The 21978-nt window shown below is 42.8% G+C and overlaps 1 protein-coding gene across 2 annotated transcripts in view; it reads left to right on the forward strand.

Moving 5' to 3' along the window:
• EZR (ezrin) overlaps window positions 1-21978 on the forward strand; it is a 1157798-nt gene that overhangs the window by 817213 nt on the left and 318607 nt on the right. The window lies entirely within an intron of this gene.

Raw genomic sequence — 21978 nt, forward strand, 5'->3', positions numbered from 1 at the left:
GCTTAGTAAAGGTATGCACTGAAGACGAAGTAGCAGCTTCAAGGATGGAATTGGTGTCCAACCCATTGAAAGGCACCATTAGAGGTACCATCGCTAATGTAATGAGCACTAACAGAAGTAGGCAAAGATTTGTCATGAAAAGTATAACAAAAAGAAATGGCCTTAGATATCCAGGAGGAGATGGTTTGCTTAGAAACAGCCAAACCCAATGTCTTGAGATGAAAGGAAACAAAAAGCTAATCAGTCCTACAAATGGCCCTAGTTTTGTCCAAGTAGTACCTGAGCTGTCTGCAAAAATCCAAGGTATGCAAGACCTTCTCACTAGCAGACTGAGGAAAAGGAAAAAGGAAGGGAATTTTACCAACCGATTCAAGGACTCATTTACTACCTTGGGTATAAAAGAAGGATTAGTATAAAGGGATATCCCTGTTCCTGTGAAAAGCCAAAAAGAGAGAAATGGCCATAAAGGCCTGTAGCTCGGAAACCATACAAACAGAAGTAAGAGCCAGCAGCAAAACAGTCTTCTAGGTGCAATGTTGCAAAGAAGCAGAAACTGCAGGCTCAAAAGGAGCCTGAGTCAATTATTCCAAAACAAACTCTTTTAAGAAATTGTTTGACTCAAAACAAGAAGCCAATGGAGAATTCAAGGCAGACAAGCAGAAATAGCTGATAGTTGGGCCTTCACAGAAGAATAGGCCAGACCAGGCTGGAGCAACCCACACGAATAAGAGAGAACCAAAAGAATCCCCACTGAAAAAGGGTCCTGGTAACTGGCATGGCATCAGACAGGAAATCTTTTCCATATGGACATGTAAGATTTTCTAGTTGAGGGTTTCCATACCTCCTGTAAAACCCTGAGCACATTCTTGGAAAATATGTGCCTGAAAAGGATCAAAACCCTATCACCCACAATGTCAGTTAGAATGGACAAGTGAGGATGGATGAGAGACCCCTTGTCTTGTGTGAAGAGGTCCAAATGGTGAGGTAACATGTGGTGAATGCACCTGGCCAGATGCATCAAGAGGGGGACCCAATGCTGTCTTTTCCAAAAGGGAGTCGTGAGCAAGAATTTTGGGGAGTCCAGCTGAATCTTCTGCAGGACTCTCTGAGGAAGAGGAGGGAGCGCATCCAGAAAAGGGTGTCCATCTTCCATGCCAGATGGCATGGCACTCTGAAAGAGAAGAGAGGGAGCTACCTGTTCAGAGGGGAGGCAAAAAGATCTACTGAGTAATACCCCACCAATGGATAATGTCCAGAAACAAGTTTCTGTGTAGCATCCATTCATGAACCTGTGTTTTGGACATGCTCAGGGAGTCTGCCAGTAGGCTGTACTCTGAAGGAATGTGTACTGCCTGAAGTTTTGACTAATAACTGAGAGCCACCTCCCAAGCCTGAACAACCATCCTGCAGAGGAGGTAAGATTTTGTGCCTCCCTGCTTATTAACATGCCACCATGCTGTAGTGTTGTCTGTGTACACCTTCAAGAGGCCTGGAGAGAACAAGGGGTGAAAAGCCTGAAGGGCCAGAATCAGAGCTGTCATCTCCTTGATGTTGATATGGTCTGACTTCTGATGGTGGGGCCAGACACCGTGAACTTTCAAGTAAAAAAATAAAGCCTCCCACTGCATATCTGAGGCATTGGTGAAAAGTTCTTGAAACTGGAATGGAGCCTGAAGTGGTAGGCCTGGGTTGGGAACAAACTGCTGAATCCACTACTCAAATTCCTTCTTTGAACAAGGAAGGAGCGGTACTCTGAAATCCAGAGGGTGGGAATGCTGCAGTCTGAGTTAAGGTACCACTGAAACTTCTACATATACAGTCTGGCAAGAGGGAACATAATAGAAGAGGCCATGAATCCCAGGGCCTAAAGAAACACTCTGGCTAGCATGGCAGTCAGAGGAAAATTGACTGAAAGAAGGCTGGCAATGACATGGCAATGACAAAACTGTTGGAGGTAGAAGAGAGGCCAACATTGACACTGTCTGAATCCTGCATCCCAGATGCACAGGATGTTGCGAGGGAGTCAGGACAGACTTTTTGAAGTTGATAGTGAATCCCAGACTTTGAAGAAGAGAGATGATTAACTCCAAATCCTGTGACAAGTGACTGGGAGAAGGTGTCTGAAGCAGCAGGTCATCTAGATGAGGAAAAAATCTGAATGCCTTGGAACATGCAGAAAGCATGAATACCCTTGGGGCAGTAGAGAGGTCAAAATGCAAAGCAGTGAACTGAAAATGAAAGGAAGAAACAGAGAAACATAAAAACTTCCTGAAAAGTGGGTGAATAAACAGATGAATGTAAGCGTCCTTCAGATCCAAAGACATCAGAAAAGCCTGGGTAGTAAAAAAAAAAAAAAAAAAAAAACAGAAAAGGAAACGGGGTTTGAAAAGTAGGCATCTGAAAAAAGGGATCCTGAGAAAGGTGTTTAGCAGGGAGAGATCCAAAATAGGTTAAGTGCCCTCTTTTTGAGGAAACAGAAACATCCTGGAATGAAAACCCTTTCCCACTTGGTAAGGGGGGGCAGGTTAAATGGTTCCTTGGTTCACCAGGGACCCTAGCACCCTAAGGCCTCCAGGAAATGAGGAAGTTGCTGTAGGGGAGGCTGAGGAATCCCTGAAAAAGGAGGGAGAGACATCTGTAACATAAAGTAACCCTGACCGATAATAGAAAGAACCCAAGAGTCTGAAGTTATGAGAAGCCAGTTTGGAAGACAAAAGGAAAGCCAAAGGGACAAAGGAACCTGGTCTAAGAGAAGGGATGGGGGGTGGGGAATTGGGGGGTGGGCAAATTGTCAAAGAAAAGTAGGCTTTTCAGATACAGGAGGCTTCTGGGATACACAACTCTGAAAAGACTTAGCAGAGGAGGCCCACCTACCGTCCATCCTGCGCCTGAAGGCCTGGCAAGGTTGTTTGCAAATAAAAGCAGCTCTGGAAGAATAATTCCTGCAGAAATTAGGGATAGTAAAAACAAAAATATGTTTAAGGTCCTGCAAGACTTTGCATTTTCTCTTTAAGTGACTTAAACAGGTCAGCAGCAGTCCCAAAAGGATGTTTATTATCCAAAGGAGCATCTAACAACTTGACCTTAATGACCTCGGGCAAAGGCTGGAGACAAAGCCAAGAATAATGTCTCATGACAGACCCAAAAGCCACAGCCCTGAAGAGGCATCAGCAGCATCATAGCTACACTAATAGAGTGGTGAGGCATTTGAGAAGCAGAACCTAAAATTAATAAAGCAGATGGTTTATTGTCAGAATCGGGAAGGTCAGAAATAACTTGAAAAGCCTGAGCAATCAAGGTCAGAGCATACCTGCTCATATCGGTCTGGTAAGTAAAGCCTTAACGGCCAAAGTAGAAGCAGTATAAACTTTATTCCTTGTCCATTGACCTACTTTCCTTATCAGAAGCCAAAAGTTTGGAAGAGGGCAAGAACTTAGAAGGTTTGTCAGAAGAGACTGACACCACAGCAGGATCAGTAGAAGGATATTTAAATAAAAATTGACAATCCTCAGGAACCTCACCCCATCAGGTTTCTTAGGAGCAAGAGGCTGAGAATCAGGAGGCTTGGAAGTAGCAATTAAAGTATCTAATAAGGCAGCCAACACAGGAGGAACTGCTTCTCTGAATATCAGACACTTGAGAAGAATCCCACTTAAAACATTCCATCATCCTAGCAATTTTGTCCCCAAAGGACAATTCCTCAAAAGGAGACTCAGGGCTAACAGAATCCTCCTCATCAGACTCATAAGGTAAAGGCATCTGTGAAATATAAGGACAAATACCCCTCATCAGACATTGAATCTTCATCTGAGGAATACGGTTCCCTAAGCCATTTATAAGGGGTAGCGGTCCAAGGAGAGGCAGGCAGTGAAACATCTCAAGGAGGCTTCAGGGCCATCAAGGCAGAAAACAAGCCCTGAGTATACTTTTGCCATTCCCTTTGCGGATCCTTGCGACAGACTGAAACATGTTTTGTTTTTTGTTGTCTCTTGGAAAGGACATCAGCCCTAGGAGATTTTGACCCTTGGCGAGATTCAGTAAGGGAACCTAATGCCCAGTATCTCCAGAATCCCTCTAGGACCCTCGGAGATAATCAACCGCCCCTCCCCTCGACATCCAGAGCAGACATCTAAAAACCTCAGAGCATGTGCAAAAAGATGAATCCATGCTGGCCTCCGATGGGGTTGTGGCAGTGGAATCTGATGTAGATGCGAAATGGCTTACAAAGCTATTACCTACTTTTAGAGGGATGTCCAGTGGACAGCTAAGGAATCTGGCTGGGACTTCTTGGCTTTCTTCTTACCTAGCTGAAGTATCTCTGGGTTAAAGGATTCTGCCATGTTACCCTGGGCTAACTGTTTAAGCCTTTGGTTTTCAAGTTAAATGACCAGGGAAGACAAACTACTTTCTAAATGTCTTAGGCACAAACACCTTGCAGGTACTACAAGAGATATGGTCATGGGAAGCACCCAAACAAAAGGGACACTGTTCATGATGATCCTTATTGGGGATATGCCTCCCACGACATTTTCCCTTCTTGGATGATATGACCTGTAGGTAAGGAAAATAAAATACAAGACCAAAGAAAACAAAAAACAACATCCCCCAGTGAAACACTTTTATGTGGTGTCTAGATATTCAGCACAGCTACAAGGAGTTCAGAATAACAAGCAAAATGGCATTTGGACTGGCGGCAAAGAAGTTCTGTGTAGCAACATCCATGCATCATTTATGCCCTATGTTCTATGCAGGAAGATGTGTGAGAAGTATGGCATGTACACAATGGATTTGGTATACTGGCAGAACACTGATTGTTCTAGGTGAGAGATGCCTAACATTAGGAATACTGCAACAGTGATATAGGAGGACATCTCCAATAAGGCATACTTATTAGCTCATTAACTTCTATGTGGTGATGAATGTTACACAACTTGCAGCCTACACATAGCTTGCATTCCTGAGCATTTTCTGAAAAATAAACTTAAAAAGCATAAAACAGATGAATGTAAACATTCTGTCAACAGTAAAAGCTATTATACCTGCACAAATAACAATGTTATCAGTAAGAAGCAATCTTTGCAGTGATAATAGTCGATTCATAGTCTTTCCATAAATAATGTATTATAATGCACAGAAATGCCAAATTATATTTTTTTGCTAAACTTTCACAAGCAAATTATCTTATTTCGGAAACTGTACAACCTAGAAGTATAATATGAGGCCATATCTTTGTTAACCAGACATACTTTCACATAGAGATACTTCAGGTGCAACAAACATTGGGTAAGACTGCGATTCAGGTCGTAACCTGCTGTAGGTCCCCAACCATGTCCCAAGACTCACTCCACATTCCTAAGCACCCTGGAGAATATTAGGGTCCAACCTAACACTCTCATACTGGGCGACTTCAACTACTCCTCCATTAACTGGGAAAACTACTCATGTACCAATACACTTGCCCAGCATTTCCTGGAATAAGTTAATTCCAATGCCCTGGACCAGCTTGTTCTTAATCCCACTAGCGGTAGCAACATCCTTGACCTGTTCATTACTAACATGGGCGACTGTTGCTCTAAACCAATAGTCATTTCCTCCCTGGTTAGATCCGACCACAAACGAATCATCTTGGAAATCCACATCCCTCCCACCCCCACTCCCCACTCCCCCCCTGCCGCAAAGGTAACACCATGAAAACTTCTCCAAAGCTAACTTTGGGCTCCTAAAAAACAGAGGTGGCTAACTGCACGGCACCCATGCAAATGGAGAATAGTTGCATGACCGCCGAGTCATACACTAATGCACTGTGCAAACACATACACAAATGCATGGATCTTGCCATACCCAATAGAACCAAGACACTCTCCTCCAAAAAAAGGAAGCCAATCTGGTGGTCCCCTGCCATAAACAAACTCTACAACAGAAGGAGGAAACTGATGCGGAATAAGGTAAAGCCCCAAGACTGGAAGAACTCCCTTAGCAGCCTCAACAGAAAATTGAGATCCCTCATCAAATCCTCTAAAGCTAGCTATGAAAACAGAATTGCAGCAGATAGTAAAGACAACCATAAAGCCTTCTATAGTTATGTAAAGAATCCCAACGGCAATACCCAGATTTGCTCTGACCTTTACTGCACAATGGTACCTCCTATACCGAGCCAACAGATATTGCCAATATACTGGCCGACAGATTCAGTGCCACCTTTATCTCTCTCTCACTCCCCCCAAAGGACCAATCACATTACCAATAGATTTACAGTCACCCAGTATTACTGCTGCACAGGTTAAAACAGTACTGTCCAAGGCCAGGAATACAGCTTCTATGGGACCTGAAAATATCCCTGCCCTGTGTTCTAGATGAACTACAGAGTGAACTGGCACCACACCTGTGTGCCCTGTTCAATCACCATCACCTCAGGCTTTGTCCCTACCGAATGGCACACTGCTACAGTCATCCCTCTCCACAAAGGAGGAGCGACTACAGACCCTGGGAACTATCTCCCCATTAGCCTGACTAGTCTGATATACAGAGCTATGGAACGCATCATCATGGACATAATAAACACAGATATAGGGAATCTCCAAACTCTGGATCCCACAGAGGTCAGTTTTGTGAAGGGTAGATCATGCCTGCTCAACCTGGTCGACTTCTTTGAGTCAGTCACCAGAGCTGTGGATGAAGGCAAGGTGGTTCATACATTGCCACTGTGGTCAGAAAGTCCTTCTATGTGGCACATCTCATTACTAAGGGTGTTTTGCATCCAGGAAGAAAAGTTCATGGTCTCCCTCTACTCTGCCTTTATCAATAAATACAATAAAGTTTTTTTTGAATGAAGTGAAGCAGCCTGCATTTATACTAGTCCCTGATTACCTGGAAGCAATATTACAGCACCACCCAGTGGCTGGAGTAACAAAGTGCATGTTCCATTCTTGATTAAAGCATATGACCAGTGACATAAAAATGCCAGAGGTGTATATTAAGTCATATTTTTAAAGATAAAAATCAAAGCTCTGGAAGTAAGCCATTATATGACATACATATTACAAGGTAATAGACCAATACCATAGTCACTATTTGTGAATGCATATCATAGTGTAAAAAAGCAGAAAATATATACCACTAGTATATATATATGTTTTGAAGGGTGATAACCACAAGTTCAAAAGAACTGAATAATAATGAACCAAGTACTGATCATATAATATATTACAAAATAAGGCAAAAAGAGTATAGTGGCCACATTCTCAGCTATAGTATAGATTATAATAAATTGAAATAATATGCTTGTAGATAATACAAGTTCAACATTGTAATTGTACAATACTCAATGTTTAACGCCAACATACCAGATATGAATACCAAACCATACATATACATATTCGTATCCTGAACAATTTTTTATCATGCTTTGTAGAGTATAATATGAGCGTTGGTAGGCCTAACCACCATTGAATGGTTCGTACTAATTCTTGATCTATATGAATGTTTGTTGTTGTAACCATGATTATGAAATCCTCCAGTGTTCAGTGAAACTCACAGATGGTCATTCAGACCTGGAGGGAATAAACATCCAAGGTTGGTTATCCAATATTGTTCCTTGTGGTTTAAAATGGTGTGCCAACCCTGTTGGTTGTTCCTATCTCCCTGAATTTTGTCAATGATCATGAACATAAACTGGGCATTGGGATGTTGTATCGTGTGTCTGTATAAAGCATTTGTTTCTTTTTTGTTCCTCATGTCACTGCGATGTTCTGTCATCCTTATTCTAAGAGACCTAGAGGTTTGACCAACATAAAAAGCTTTACATTGGCAGGTAGCTAAGTAAATAACCCATGTACTACTGCAATTACCAAACACCCTGGTTTTAAATACCCGATTGGTGTTGGCACTGGTGAATTCTTTTAGTGTACTAACTTGTAAACAGGAGCAGCAGTGACCACATGGAAAAGTACCAATTAGTTTATCATCACTGATAGTGGTCTGATGATATATCGCACCTCCCCCTTCTCTGTTTTTGTAATGTGAAAATAGCCCTCCCAAATTCTTGCCTCTTCTGTATGACATTTGACATTGAGGGCCTAGTATTGTGATTAAAGTGTCATTAGCCAAAAGAATTTTCCAGTTGCAATTAAGTATATCCCTGACAATAGGTTGGTTCCTGCCATATGTGGTGACACATCTCAAGACAGAATCCTGATGAGCATGCTCTGATTTTTTTGTATTGTAACAATGTTCTCCTGTCTATGGTTTTGCTCCATGAACTAGCTTGATATATATCTATGTCTCTATATCCTCTGTCCTTAAATCTATGGTATAAATCAAGTCTGGCATGTTCAAATTCATCATGAGATGAAAAAATGCGTCTGATACGCATAAATTGAGACTTAGGGATGTTGCGGATGGTGTGGTTCGGGTGCATAATGGAGGCGTGTAACAAGGTATTGTATTGAGGGTATTTTCTAAATGTTTTGGTACTTAGAGTATCATCTGTGTTACGGTAAACAGTAACATCCAAAAAATCTATGGTACTCTTGTTACATGTAACCGTAAACTCAATACCCCAAATGTTACCATTCAGGTACTCCATAAATTCCTTTAGATATGCTTCATCAATCTTACACACCATCCAGCAATCATCCAAATATCGTCGCCAGATATCGATTTCCACCATGTAAATATTGTGTGATTTGTCATATATCATACATTCTTCAAAATAGCCATGAATAAGTCAGCATAAATGGGTGCAAAGGAAGCTCCCATTGCTGTCCCTTGTAACTGCCAAAAGCATTCTCCATGGAAATAAAAGACATTTTTGTTTTATACATGTTCCACCATGCAGACAAGTAAGGTGTTGAAGCCCGGAGGATATAAGTTTGTTCTCTCAAGCCAGTATTGCAGGGATTGTAATCCCGCCCAGTGTGGAATACTTGTGTATAAAGATTTAACATCCAACGTGCACATTAACCAGTCTGGTTCTAGCTGTGTATCCTCCAAAATTTGTAAAAAGTGCGTGGTGTCCTGTAGTCAGGCCCTAACTGATGTTAAAAGGGGTTTGAGATACTTTGTTAGAAATGCTGATAGTGGTTCCGTCAGGGACCCTATCCCTGATACAATGGGTCTATCTGAGGGGTTTGAAATGGACTTGCTGTATTTTTGGGAGAAGATACAAGATTTGTTTCTGTGGGTCTTTTACAGTAAGATGTTTAACAGTATTTTTTGTTATGATACCCTCATCCTCAGCTAGTTTCAGAAAAGAGTCTATTTCTTTTTTAAACACCCCAGTCGGGTCAATGTGCATTTGCATATAACATCTAGTATCAGCTAACTGTCTTTTCCCCTCATCAAGGTATTCCCCAATGTTCATAACCACCACGGCACCACCCTTGTCTGCAGGTAGAATGGCAATGCTGCGATTATGCTTTAATTCCTCCAAGGCTGCCTTTTCCATGGGTGACATATTCTGGCCCAGAATGTATGATTCATTATGATGAAAATGTAAATCCCTGAGAACAGATTGTTGGAAAATAGAGACATGTTTGTTCATGGGCGGCTGAAAGTCTGATTTCAAAAATTTGAATCAAGTTATCTTTGGGAGGTGTTGTCTGAAAAGAATAATTTCAAATTCAGGTTACGACAGAAAGACAAAACATCCTTAACAATGCTATGTTCATTAATAAAGAAACTAGGAATAAAACCAAGTAATTTATTAAGTAGTTTAGTTTGTACATCTGTCAGTTGAACATTAGAAAGTTCAAAACATTATGAAACTCAAATTCCGTCAACTCAACATTGTTTGCAACAGCCCTTCCATGGAATTGGATCTTATTTCTATATTTGTGCTTGCGACCCCCTCGTCTCTTGTTTGTATGTCTAAAGGGTACTGAACATTAGTTTTTTTGCTACTGGGTGAATCTCGATAGTTATTTCAGTTATTGTCTGTGCAAGATGAGTCATCCCCTGAGTTACTAGCTAAAGTCTTGTCAGAGGATTTTAGAATAGACCTAGGCCTTTTCTTGGGTTTGTTTCCTGGTGTTTTTTTGACCAAAATCATAGAATCTCACAGTTTTTAATGTATCAAAAGGACAGCCTCTTTGGTAATCGGTACAGTCCCTATTGAACTTACGTATTTTCCTATCTTTAGTTAGTTGGTCAAAATTAGCCAGATCTTTGGATAATTTACTAACCAAAGTGGCATATGTTGGTTGTGATTCATATTTCTTACATTCTTCACATGAAGCTTTTACTTCCATTAAACAAATGTCCACCATTCTCTCATAATAGAATGCAAGGATCTTGACAAAAGTCATTGATGATTGATGGAGAGTTTTGGTTCTATTCTTTGGTCAGCCTGTCCTCCGACCTACTGAACAAAGGCTGTAACTTAACTCTAAGTCCTCTTGGTGTGATATCCTTATTAAAATATGCCTTAAAAAGTCTGAGGTGCCATATATTGGCACGTAAGTTTTTAAGATCCTTGTTGAATTGGTTGAAGGCCATTTCACAGCCATTGTTAATGTTAATATTTGAGCCACTTGGATTACTGCTTGACATGTTATTCATACCAAACACCCCAATATCATGTCGATCAGCACATAATCCCATTAGTAGTTGCTCCAAATCCATTTTTCCAATGTATTTATGAATTTTGACCAACTAGAGACCAAATCTGTTTCAATCAATATGTCCAAATTAGTAATAGTTTAACAGGGACTGCACTGAGAACCTAGGTGTCAATAAAAACAATATAAATATTTTTCAACAGTTAAACTATAATATATTTGGTCAAAGAACATCACTTAGAAAAAACCTTGCTCATGAACCCTGACATCCACACTTGTCTATATATGTGTCTATCAGTATATCTGTATTATGCTTGGCACATATGTATTTGTGAACACAATATATACTTTATATTCAAAATGCAATGCTGAAAAGGCTTGTAGTTCTTGTTAAAGAATATACAAAGATGTATTATTATTTGTCACATGGTATCTGGCAATAAAACTTTTGAAACCCCTTAGCACATATTGCCTTTGCCAAAGATTTCAACACTGGGTTGCCCTCGTAGTACATGTAGCAACCTAGTCCAACTGTAAACTGACAATACAATTTTCAAGCAGTGGTTTTGCACACATAAAACTATTACAACACATATAGTTGTTCATACACAAGATAAAAATAAAAATAAAGGTGTTATTCCCTCCTACACTTACATTAAGCTGTTATAAATATGATTCACTTATCATTCACCCAAGTCAACTGTACTGTTATGGATCAATTCCTGTTGTTATATATCCTAGACCAACTATGGCATAAATAGTTTGTCAATATACATGCATACTAAGTAACTGTGGTGAATGAGACACTTCAATATGATATCAAATTTTGTAACAAAGAATGTATTCCACTTGGTTGACAAACCTATCACAATATATAGCTGATGTTATTGTATGTATATCAGATATTTAAAGAATATAGCATTTAGAGTCAACCATTCACTAATACATTTCGAGATCAAATAAATCTCAAAAGTTTAAGTCAATATGATGTTTTCACCAGTTCTAATCCATCAACGATAGTCCAAATGCCTTCCATTAATTTCCGATTTATCAGCCTGTAATCCACCAGTATTGCCGACCTCTAACAGCACAAGAATGTATGATATATGACAAATCACACAATATTTACATGGTGGAAATCGATATCTGGCGATGATATTTGGATGATTGCTGGATGGTGTGGAAGACGGATGAAGCATATCTAAAGGAATTTATGGAGTACCTGAATGGTAACATTTGGGGTATTGAGTTTTCAGTTAAATGTAACAAGAGTACCATAGATTTTTTGGATGTTACTGTTTACCGTAACGCAGATGATACTCTAAGTACCAAAACATTTAGAAAATACCCTCAATACAATACCTTGTTACACGCCTCCAGTATGCACCCGAACCACACCATCCGCAACATCCCTAAGTCTCAATTTATGCGTATCAGACGCATTTGTTCATCTCATGATGAATTTGAACATGCTAGACTTGATTTATACCATAGATTTCAGGACAGAGGATATAGAGACATAGATATATATCAAGCTAGTTCATGGAGCAAAACCATAGACAGGAGAACATTGTTACAGTACAAAAAATCAGAGCATGCTCATCAGGATTCTGTCTTGAGATTTGTCACCACATATGGCAGGAACCAACCTATTGTCAGGGATATACTTAATTGCAACTGGAAAATTCTTTTGGCTAATGACACTTTAAGGTCAATACTAGGCCCTCAATGTCAAATGTCATACAGAAGAGGCAAGAATTAGGGAGGGCTATTTTCACATTACAGAAACAGAGAAGGGGGGGGGTGCGATATATCATCAGACCACTATCAGTGGTGATAAACTAATTGATACTTTTCCATGTGGTCACTGCTGCTCCTGTTTACAAGTTAGTACACTAAAAGAATTCACCAGTGCCAACACCAATCGGGTATTTAAAACCAGGGTGTTTGGTAATTGCAGCAGTACATGGGTTATTTACTTAGCTACCTGCCAATGTAAAGCTTTTTATGTTGGTCAAACCTCTAGGTCTCTTAGAATAAGGATGACAGAACATCGTAGTGACATGAGGAACAAAAAAGAAACAAATGCTTTATACAGACACACAATACAACATCCCAATGCCCAGTTTATGTTCATGATCATTGACAAAATTCAGGAGATAGGAACAACCAACAGGGTTGGCACACCATTTTAAACCACAAGGAACAATATTGGATAACCAACCTTGGATGTTTATTCCCCCCAGGTCTGAATGACCATCTGTGAGTTTCACTGAACACTGGAGGATTTCATAATCATGGTTACAACAACAAACATTCATATAGATCAAGAATTAGTACGAACCATTCAATGGTGGTTAGGCCTACCAACGCTCATATTATACTCTACAAAGCATGATAAAAAATTGTTCAGGATACAAATATGTACATGTATGGTTTGGTATTCGTATCTGGTATGTTGGTGTTAAACATTGAGTATTGTACAATTACAATGTTGAACTTGTATTATCTACAAGCATATTATTTCAATTTATTATAATCTATAATATAGCTGAGAATGAGACCACTATACTCTTTTTGCCTTATTTTGTAATATATTATATGATCAGTACTTGGTTCATTATTATTCAGTTCTTTTGAACTTGTGGTTATCACCCTTCAAAATATATATATACTAGTGGTATATATTTTCTGCTTTTTTACACTATGATATGCATTCACAAATAGTGACTATGGTATTGGTCTATTACATTGTAATATGTATGTCATATAATGGCTTACTTCCAGAGCTTTGATTTTTATCTTTAAAAATATGACTTAATATCTACACCTCTGGCATTTTTATGTCACTGGTCATAAGCTTTAATCAAGAATGGAACATGCACTTTGTTACTCCAGCCACTGGGTGGTGCTGTAATATTGCTTCCAGGTAATCAGAGACTAGTATAAATGCAGGCTGCTTCATTTCATTCAAAAAAACTTTATTGTATTCATTGATAAAGGCTGAATAGCCGAATCTGGTCTGGATTCGAAGGAATTATAAATAAATAATCATTATTTCTTCATTACTGCGTGTTCACTATTGTTTTTTGCTGGTCGTTGGTGGTTTACATTGTTGGCTTGACCCTGCATGCCATCCTTCTAGAGCGTATGGTTGTTTGCTCCCTCTACTCTTCCCTCATCATCGAGTACAATGCCCCATTTGACATGTACCTCACTAGACACCTGCAACAACTGGAGAAGCCACAAAGGTACCTCACAAAGCTGCACCTAGGCCTTAAACACTTGTCCTATGTGGACAGACTATAAAAACTCCAACTGTTCCCTCTCATATTGCCTACTTAGAGGTGATGTCTGCTTAACTTACAAAGCCATGTCTGACCCAGCTCTGTTAGAAATGCTACATCTAAAGAAATCTCAATCCCTCCGCACCACACACTTCAGAGACCTCAACCTCATTACCACAATCAACAGAACATGCTTGAGGGGACAGGTTCATAACCCAGAGATTGCCCATGCTATGGAATAGACTTTCCCATACATGTCAAACGGAGCACCTCACTGGCCCTCTTCAAGAGAAATCTTGGGAGTGGATGGGAATTAGAAAACTCACCCCAGGGATCACACAAGTGGCTCTATTCAAGGCACTGGGAGCTAATGTCAGGTAGCACGATGCCAGAGTAATCCTATGGGCTAGGCTTGTAAAGGCTCCAAGGCCATTAGCCTAGCACACACCTGTGAACCTATCAACCTATGAACCTGATATCAAGAATTTCCCCTATGAGTGCATGCTTGTTGAGGTATTTACAGAAGTAAGAAAAACATATGCTTAGTTGTGCAGTTAGCTGTACAAGTAACTTTGAATATCGCTCAAGATATGCAACTTCTTACTGCAAATGTCACTGAATTTTCTTCAAAAACAACGAAGGCTTCATCTGATGTCATGCGACAGTTTGTAAGTCACTTGTTTTTTGAAGTATTACATACATGTGAAAATACTGTTTGTTTTCATAATCAGTAACGAACAGCTTGCTATCTCTGGTGTAGTGTGATACAATTGGGCATTAACAATGGATGTTATGTGATCCTATCTCGCCTACATTCTGACTGATGGGTTCGGAGCCGATCCCTCGGCTCCGACTCGGCACGCTTATGCCAAAGAGCGAAGTCTCTTATTGGCTGAGCTTACTATATCCCAGGATGCACCACCACCAGTCCCCCAGATCTCGTTTGCCGCTAACTAGTGAAGACGTGGTCTCGAGCTGGCTGAGCTAAGTAGTGGGTTTTTCACTAACTTTCTGTCAGAAATTTGCTAATTTCTAAACAAAAAGCTGTTTTAACGGCTACTCTGTTGTTGTGTGTGTGTTTGACATTTTTTCTGTGGAAAATTTGTGTGTGATTGATACTTGTTCTACAGGCTCCCTCGGTCTATAGGGCCTTCCTACTGGTTAATTCCCTTTTAAACCAACCTTAGGGTTTATTTATTCTTGGTTTCCTTAATTCGGTTGTTGACTGTTGTTCAATTTGGTTTGTTGTGAACGGCAAGTTAATCTTAACTTAAAATAACTTTGTCTGTGAGAAAGTACTTAATTTTTGCTTATAATGTCTCAAGCACCTAGGCCTTCGGGCTTCAAGAAGTGCACTAAATGTAACTTTAAGATGTCTATCACGGATGACCACTCTCTGTGTGTATATTGTTTGGGCGCCAAACATTTGCAGGAGTCCTGCAGCGTGTGTCACGCTTTTTCCTCGAGGGTCCTCCAAGAGAGGAAAAATAAGCTCATATTAAAAGGCCTTATAAAACCCTCTTTTGAAGAAGCTTTAGCATCCTCTCCTTCTCCTGCTAAAAAGAAAAGGGCGTCGGCTCCGACCAGTCCGTCGGATCCGACCGCCAAGAGACATAGGCAGGCTTCTCCTTCGGCTCCAAGGACTTCGGAGCCGAGGGCGACAGTCTGCCTCGATGCCACCAGTCTCGACTCCTCTGGCCGGAGCCGATGGCTGGGGCATCGAGGCGGGTCACCGTCGGCTCCACTGGTTTCGGAGCCGATGAAGGTTGTCGCTCAGACACATCCTCCTCGGCACCGATGGAAACTAGTTTGGGTATTCCTTCGGCCGATAGTCATCGAGTCGCCTCGGAGCGGTCCCCTAGCCCCTTGGGGCCATTGGAGAGGCCATCTCGAACCCGTTCAGTATCCTCTAGGTCATCGAGGATGTCAGATTCGGACATAGACAGGGTGCTCCAAAGACTGTTCCAGTCCCCAGTCTTTCAAAAATTTGTTTCGGGTGCGACCCAGTTGGCTTCGGAGCCGACAGCCCATGCCCATGTCATTGCCATTCCTCCTCCGACCGCTTCGGCTCCGTCGGAGCAGGTGCTGTTGGAGCCGGTGGAGGTCTTAGGGTCGGCTCCGACCCTTACTCCAACCCCGGCCTTCGGGTCCGAGTTTGGCACACGGACTTCTTCGGCTGGACCCGGGGTGACGTTTGGGACCTATGCTGTCGGTTCCGAGCCTCCCTCGGTGCTTCGGCTGCGGGACTTCCGTCTGCTATCATGGCTCTGGGGACGGACATTCCCAGGATTCTGGGGGTCCGGCTTTCAGAGCTATGAGGAGTGCCTTGGCCAAGTCTTCGGCCATCTCTCCGGCTTTACCGGCACCTTCCCTGGGCGTGGAGACTGGGTCTTTGGCAGTTCCCTGTCCTTAGGCAGCGGAGCCCGGGCCTGGGGTTACCCCACTGGGGTTCCCCTCCTCCTGAGGGTTCTTCGGAGTTGTCTTCAGAGGAGCCCCCAAGGAAGAGATTGTGCAAGAGGAAGCACGTGGACTCCCCCGAGTCTCTTACATCGGACACTGATCTTGATGATGCAGAGGGGTCCCCAAAGTCGTCCTCGGATGATGTCTCATTTGCAGACATTCTAGAGATCCTCAAACAACGAGGCGGCTGGATATCCAAACTCCCTCTGCTGATGAGTCAGTGCTTCTCAAGGCCTTTGGGGCTCAGCCCTCCGCCTCCTGGGTGTCTCCGCCCTTCGACGAGCTCCTGGATTTGGTTTGTCGGAGGGCGTGGGAACATCCAGATACCGTGGAACCAGTGCCTTCTCGTCCTAACAAATTTTTGTCTGCCCCACCAGAGAAGGAGTTCCTGACTAAAGGCGTGGCTGTAGATGCCATGGTGGTGGCATCTGCTACACAACAGGACGTGGCAGAGGCTTCAACGTCCGTCCATCCTCCTAATAAGGAGTCTAGGAGCATGGACCGATGCAGCGCACCCTGACTTCAGCGGCCTTTACACTAAGGTCCCTGAATTATTTGGCACATTTTACCAGGCTACAGAGGGATCTGGTCAAGGAGCTGTCAGATTCCCTCTCGGGTAACCTACCTGAGCAGCTAGCCCAGTCGGTTGGCTCTCAGTTGGCTATCCTTACCTCGATTTCTAACTCGTCCATGAGGCTCATTTCATATGCGGCCGAAGGGGCGGGTAGAGCGGCAGGCACAGGCGTGGCTCTACGGAGACAAGCCTGGCTCCGTTGTGTCATTTTGGAGGCCTTCAAGTCTTCCTTCGCCGACGCTCCTTTGATGGGTCCTCTTTGTTTGGACCTAAGGTTAAAGACACTCTTACCCGCTGTGAGCAAGAGGGAAAAACTTTATCTGCCGTAGGTGCACGTTATTCCACTCCCTTTCGGCCTTATCCCAAGGGTAAAGGAGGAGGGAAGATGTGGTTCCGCAAATCACGTAAGTTTTTCCTCAACAGCAGGAAGATTCCCCTTCCAGAGGCAGAGGCGGGAAATTTTTCTGGGAGACGCCGTCCCAGGGCGGCAGAGGGCCCGCAATTCTGGAGACTGCGAGTCCTTTCGTGGCTCTTCAGCCTCCCACACTTCATGAGGGATTGCCCGGCTGTGCTGCTCGGAGCCAGTCGGGTTCCGTTTGCCAAGCACCTAAAAGCCTGGGAATCTATCACTCAGGACAGATGGGTGCTTGGATTATTGCCGGAGGTTACACCATTCCCTTCACACACTCACCCCCACCGTCCAAAAGATCCCGGACCCACCACCCAGTCAAGGGAAATTGCAGCCGCAGAAGCGTCAAAGCTGCTAGAAAAGGAGTCATCCAACCGGTCCCCACAGACCAGATCGGATCGGAAATTACTCAAGGTTCTTTTTAGTGCCAAAAAAGACAGGGGACCTGAGACCAATATTGGATCTCAGCAGACTAAACCAATCCGTCATGAAATCCAAATTCTGAATGGTCACGTTACAATCCATTCTCCCATTGTTGGAGAAGGATGTTTGGATGTGCTCCATAGATCTCAAGGACGCCTATTATCACATACCGATACATCGGGCGTCCAGGAAGTATCTGCGCTTCAGCCTGGGAGACAGTCATTTCCAATTTTGTGCACTGCCCTTTGGTCTCACCACAGCCCCCAGGGTGTTCACCAAGTGTTTGGCAGTAGTGACTGCTCACCTGAGGAGTCGTGGATTCCAAGTGTTTCCCTATCTGGACGACTGGCTCCTGACTGCCACCACCAGGCATCTACTGATGGACAACCTCAAAGTCACCATTTCCCTGGGTGCTACCCTGGGAATTACATTCAATTGGTCAAAGTCTGTCTTGCTGCCCTCTCAGCGCATAAGGTTCATAGGCACAGAGATAGACTCAAAATTGATGCGCGTCTTTCTTCCTACCGAAAGGATTCAAACTTTACAAGGTCAAGTTCAAGCCCTGCTTTCAAGATCCAAAGCCCCAGCCAGGATGGTCCTGCAACTTTTAGGTTCGATGTCTGCCACGGTTCTCCTAGTTCCTCTGGCAAGATTGCACATGAGGATTCTTCAGTGGCTGTTATCGACTCAATGGTCCTTTCAGAATCTCCCCCTCAATCACCCCATTCTGATTACAGAAACGTGCAAACGGGACCTCCGCTGGTGGCTTCAGCCGTCCAATCTGAATCAGGGAAGACCTTTTGTTATCCCCCCTCCGGTGGCCACCCTGACGATGGATGCCTCCCAGACAGGGTGGGGGGGGCATTGTCTGGGCAGGTTAGTTCAGGGTTCCTGGCTTCCAGACGAAACCTTTCTCCACATCAATGTATTGGAAATGAGGGCTGTACTTCTGTCCCTACAGGCCCTCCACAAGTTTCTCCCTCAAGGCATTATCGCTATCCACACAGACAACATGTCGGTGGTCTGGTATGTAAACAAACAAGGAGGGACCAGATCTTACCCCCTTTGCAGAGAGGCTATGAGGGTGTGGGAATGGGCTGTAGCTACCAACCGTTTCTTCGTAGCGACCCACATTCCAGGAAATCAATATATTGGCAGACAGATTAAGCAGGACAATTCTCTCTCCTCACGAGTGGTCCCTGAACGAAACAGTAGCAGCTCAGGTTTTCAGAAGATGGGGGACACCGTGCTGCGACCTGTTTGCAACACCACAAAACACAAAGTGCAAAAGGTTCTTCTCCTTGACTCCACATCAGGGAGGCAGCTATGGATGCTCTAGCACAACCTTGGCCAACAGGGCTACTTTATGCATTTCCTCCGGTTCCACTTCTCCCCAAAGTCATTCAGAAAGCTTCTCAATTGGGGTCCACAATGATACTAATTGCTCCGCACTGGCCTCGTCAGGTATGGTTTCCCTACCTGAAGAAACATGCTGTGGACGATCCTTGGTTTTTGGATCTAACTCCGGATCTGCTAATTCATCGGTCGGGACGACAACACCAGTCCCTTCGCACTTTGAAGTTGACAGCTTGGCTCCTCCACTTCCGACTTTAGTCAGAAATCACACCTTAGACCGGAAGTTATTCACATTTTATCTTGACCCACAAACCCACCACTAAGAAATTGTACCTCAGTAAGTGGAAGAGGTTTGCTATCTGGGCTCAACTCAGGGGCTTAGACCCTATCACTGCCCCGATTCCAGAGGTTTTGAAATTTTTAACATCCTTGTTTAATCAAGGATCTTCAGTCTCTACTATTAAAGTCCAACTGGCAGCTATCTCTAAATTTCACGAATCCATGGATCCACCGTTGATGAGCAGCAGATTATGCAAAACTTTCATTAAAGGTGCTGGGCTGTTAAGACCCCCAGTTTTTCATCCTGCGCCTCCGTGGGATCTTGATTTGGTACTTCGTGCCTTAACATCTTCCCCATTCGAACCGGCTGCTACATGTGAGTTAAAATACCTGTCTTGGAAAACTGCCTTCTTAGTTGCAATTACCTCTGCAAGAAGAGTTTCAGAGCTTCAAGCCCTATCTATCAAACCACCGTACTTGATTTTCACAAGGATAGAGTATCACTTAGGCCTAACCCATCTTTTGTCCCAAAGGTTTGTTCTAATCTCTGTCTCCAACAATCTCTAGAGCTACCAGTTTTCTTTCCAAAATTCTCCAACGAAGCGGAGTACACTCTCCATAAATTGGATGTTCACAGGCAATTGCGCTTCTATCTAGACAGGACTCAGCAAATTCGTAAATCAGACCAGTTGTTTGTGTCCTTTTCAGACAATAAATTGGGTAAAACCATCACTAAAGCTACTATCTCCAAATGGATTAGAGATTGTATAACTCAGGTTTATTCCTCTTCAAATAAGCAACTTACAACATCTGTCAAAGCTCATTCTACCAGAGCTATGGCTACTTCTATTGCCTTTCATTCCAAGCTCGCTATTTCTGAGATTTGTGCTGCGGCTACTTGGTCCAACCCGCACACTTTCATTTCCCACTATAAATTGGATGTGGCATCTAAAGGGCGAGCATCATTTGGTTCCACGGTACTCAGGAGTGTTTTCCAGTGAGCCACCCAGGATTCAGGTGCTAGGGGCGCTGTCCCATCAGTCAGAATGTAAGCGACATAGGATCACATAACATCTTTTAGTTATGTACTCACCATAACTTCAGATGTTTGGGATCCATCTCGCCTACATTCCTAATACCCACCCTCCTTCCACCTGCCTTGGAGATCAGAAGAGATTGAACGGTTTTGAGTTCTACTGTTTTATCTTGTTTCATCTGACGATGTTATATAAGCAGTGCGTGCATGTGTGCATGTATGCGGACAAACTAGATCTGGGGGACTGGTGGTGGTGCATCCTGGGATATAGTAAGCTCAGCCAATAAGAGACTTCGCTCTTTGGCATAAGCGTGCCGAGTCGGAGCCGAGGGATCGGCTCCGAACCCATCAGTCAGAATGTAGGCGAGATGGATCCCAGACATCTGAAGTTATGGTGAGTACATAACTAAAAGATTTCCCTGTCTCCCACAATGGCATATTACACCATATCCCTCAATAACATCCAGGGCTGTTAGTTATGAAAATATGAACCCACACACATGAAAGTATGAATAGTGACAGTGATTAATTTCTGTACTGTAGGACATTACTATAGCAATAACCAACGCCTGGGTGTGGGTAATGCTGGATTTACCCACGGTTGGCATGGTTTGGTCCCGAGGGTGAAGCCCGAGGAACCAAACAAAGCCAACCGTGGGTAAATACAGCATTACCCACCAGAAGTGGTTATTGCTATTATACCATGACATTATTTAAGAAAAGAAACTATTACTTTTCTTAAATAATGGCATAGTATAATGCCTGTTTACTGCCCTTCCGCAGATGTCTGGCATCATGCAGTTCTGATGTACTGCGCGCCTCGCAGTACATCAGAACTTGAGCAAAAGCAACGGAGAAAGCAAGATCTCTGTTGCTTTTTTACTATTTTAAGCTATGTTAAATGGGTTTAACATAGCGAGACAGTTTAAAATAAGCAACAGAGATGTCCGTTGCTTATTTTAAAACTGTCTCGCTATGTTAAACCCATTTAACATAGGCTAAAAAAGCAACGGAGATCTTGCTTTCTCCGTTGCTTTTAAAACCTGTCTCGCTATGTTAAATGGGTTTAGCATGGCGAGACAGCTAAAATAAACGGAGATCTCCGTTGCTTATTTTAACTGTCTCATATGTTAAACCCATTTAACATAGCGAGACAGTGTTTTAAAAGTAGAGTTATACTAACAGAAAAAAGTCCGGGCGACCGGACCTTTTTCCATTAGTATAACTCGATTTACAATGTGCACGCTGGCCAATCAGTGTGCACGTTTTGGGGGGGGTCATGGTATAATATATTAATAATCTTAGTGTCGTATTGTTAATAACTCCTTGCAAATATTCTTTGCCTGTTATTACCTGGTAAGTTTCTTAGTTTAAGACGCCAAACCCAAAAAGGTCTGGATGCCATAAGGAGCTATGGGTATGAATTGTAAATATACAAAAAAGGTGTTTTAGGCTTGGATGAGTTAATCCTATCCTCTTAGATCAAAGGGTGTAGACATTTTAGTTTTCACACCTTGGTAGGAAAGTTATGATGAATGAAAAACAGTTTTTATATTTGAAGAGACCATTCACTGATTTGTAGTGCATAGAGTACCATG

The sequence above is a fragment of the Protopterus annectens genome, chromosome 1.part0, assembly GCF_019279795.1.
Source record: "Protopterus annectens isolate FY-2018-M chromosome 1.part0, PAN1.0, whole genome shotgun sequence".
NCBI classification, from domain to species: Eukaryota; Metazoa; Chordata; order Ceratodontiformes; family Protopteridae; genus Protopterus; species Protopterus annectens.